Below are 2500 nucleotides of genomic sequence, written 5' to 3' on the forward strand. Positions count from 1 at the left end.
TAACCTAACCCACGTTGGCCCTTAACCTAACCCACGTTGGCCCTTAACCTAACCCACGTTGGCCCTTAACCTAACCCACGTTGGCCCTTAACCTAACCCACGTTGGCCCCTAACCTAACCCACGTTGGCCCCTAACCTAACCCACGTTGGCCCCTAACCTAACCCACGTTGGCCCCTAACCTAACCCACGTTGGCCCCTAACCTAACCCACGTTGGCCCCTAACCTAACCCACGTTGGCCCCTAACCTAACCCACGTTGGCCCCTAACCTAACCCACGTTGGCCCCTAACCTAACCCACGTTGGCCCCTAACCTAACCCACGTTGGCCCCTAACCTAACCCACGTTGGCCCCTAACCTAACCCACGCTGCACCTTAACCTAAGTTACGCTGCACCTTAACCTAAGTTACGCTGCACCTTAACCTAAGTTACGCTGCACCTTAACCTAAGTTACGCTGCACCTTAACCTAAGTTACGCTGCACCTTAACCTAAGTTACGCTGCACCTTAACCTAAGTTACGCTGCACCTTAACCTAACTTACACTGCACCTTAACCTAAGTTACACTGCACCTTAACCTAACTTACACTGCACCTTAACCTAAGTTACACTGCACCTTAACCTAAGTTACACTGCACCTTAACCTAAGTTACACTGCACCTTAACCTAAGTTACACTGCACCTTAACCTAAGTTACACTGCACCTTAACCTAAGTTACACTGCACCTTAACCTAAGTTACACTGCACCTTAACCTAAGTTACACTGCACCTTAACCTAAGTTACACTGCACCTTAACCTAACTTACACTGCACCTTAACCTAACTTACACTGCACCTTAACCTAACTTACACTGCACCTTAACCTAACTTACACTGCACCTTAACCTAACTTACACTGCACCTTAACCTAACTTACACTGCACCTTAACCTAACTTACACTGCACCTTAACCTAACTTACACTGCACCTTAACCTAACTTACACTGCACCTTAACCTAACTTACACTGCACCTTAACTGTCACATGTAACGTCACAGGAATGTAGCTTTGCCTAACAGCAACCCTCTGAACATAGTTCACTGCTTGGATCCTCTGGTGTCATGTGTATTTCTTGATGCCATGGTGCGTACCCTCACATAAAGGTCTTTCGAGTGTTGCGTACTTTCTACACAGTCCCGCTAACCACTGGAAGGGTGTACCGCTACAGAACGAATATCGCCCTCCCCTCCTGCCCTTCCAAGCTGGTCGGTCAGGCGTTTGTTTGTGAAATGAGCCTTGCAGCTGTTCAGTTGCATTCGGTTGTCGATGCAGTCAGTGTACGTTGTGGTACGGCCTGTGTGGACTGTCCGCTGATGTACGCGTAACCCACACTGATCATCCGTCGTTACGTACTGAGTGACATAATGTGGCACATGCTTGACCGTACACCGGCTGCGCCCTACAATGGCGAATCATAAGGGCCATATGTTGTGCACGATGCTACTTGTCTCGTCTCCCCATTACAGCGAGATTGCACTGTTGTACGCCGTACAGACATGTGGTAAGTAGGTACGGACGAAAGTATTGCATGTTGGCCCCCCCCCCCCTCCTCCCTCTGCCGGGAATCAGCGTGAGCCGTCTGTTGATGTAGCGACGAGGGTTTTCCTATTTAATCGTATTGCCCCACACAACATGATAGCACGGTGGACCGCGTTCCACATCTGCGACATGCTACAGAGGCCGGTTGACAGTCGACCGCGCAAGGGACATTGCACACGTGCGCGGACCATCTTCCACGTGTTCTCTCGTGTACATGCCGCAGTGTGTATGTGGGCTGATGTAGCGTGTCGTGACACATAACATGCAGGCATGCCAGAATCGTAGATTTCGCAAATGTAGATTGACGTATACGTTTGCTGCCAAAGATCCGCAAATGAACTGGAAATCAGTTGTTGAGCGGTTGTTCGCGCTGCAGGTGCATCGGTGATAGCGACGATCGGTACATCTGTGAACCGGTTGTTTCGGCGGTACCCGCCATGCCCCCGAACCTGAGTTGGCCATGTGGGTATGAAGCGATACGAGGCTGTGGCTTGGCGGGACAGTCCCCGGCCGGTGAGGGGGGGCCGCCCGGCGTGCTGGCCGCGCGCTGCGTGAGCGCACGCACTACAGCCGGCTGGTGGGGGGCGCCCAGTGGCAGGAGCGCCGGCCGACGGGCCCGGCTGGCGTCCCAGCTATGCGCCGGCGCACCCTGCGCGCGGCGCCAGGCGGCCAAAGTGGGTTCTGCCGAGCCCGGTGCGAAGCGCGGTGGACATCTGCAGTGTGCTGGTCCGATTGCGGACTGTGTGCGTTGAGGATGCGCCGCCGCCCGGCACTCGGCGTCGCGACGCCGTCTGCTGCTCGGTCGCCCCCAGCGGTTCTCGCAGGTGGTTTGTATCGCAGCTCTGCGGACGTGTTGGCGCGTGCGCTGTGCTGGGAGAGTTCGCTTCTGCACCCAAGTGGGGCTTTGCCCTTCTGTGGCGCTG

The sequence above is a fragment of the Schistocerca gregaria genome, unplaced genomic scaffold, assembly GCF_023897955.1.
Source record: "Schistocerca gregaria isolate iqSchGreg1 unplaced genomic scaffold, iqSchGreg1.2 ptg000499l, whole genome shotgun sequence".
NCBI lineage: Eukaryota > Metazoa > Arthropoda > Insecta > Orthoptera > Acrididae > Schistocerca > Schistocerca gregaria.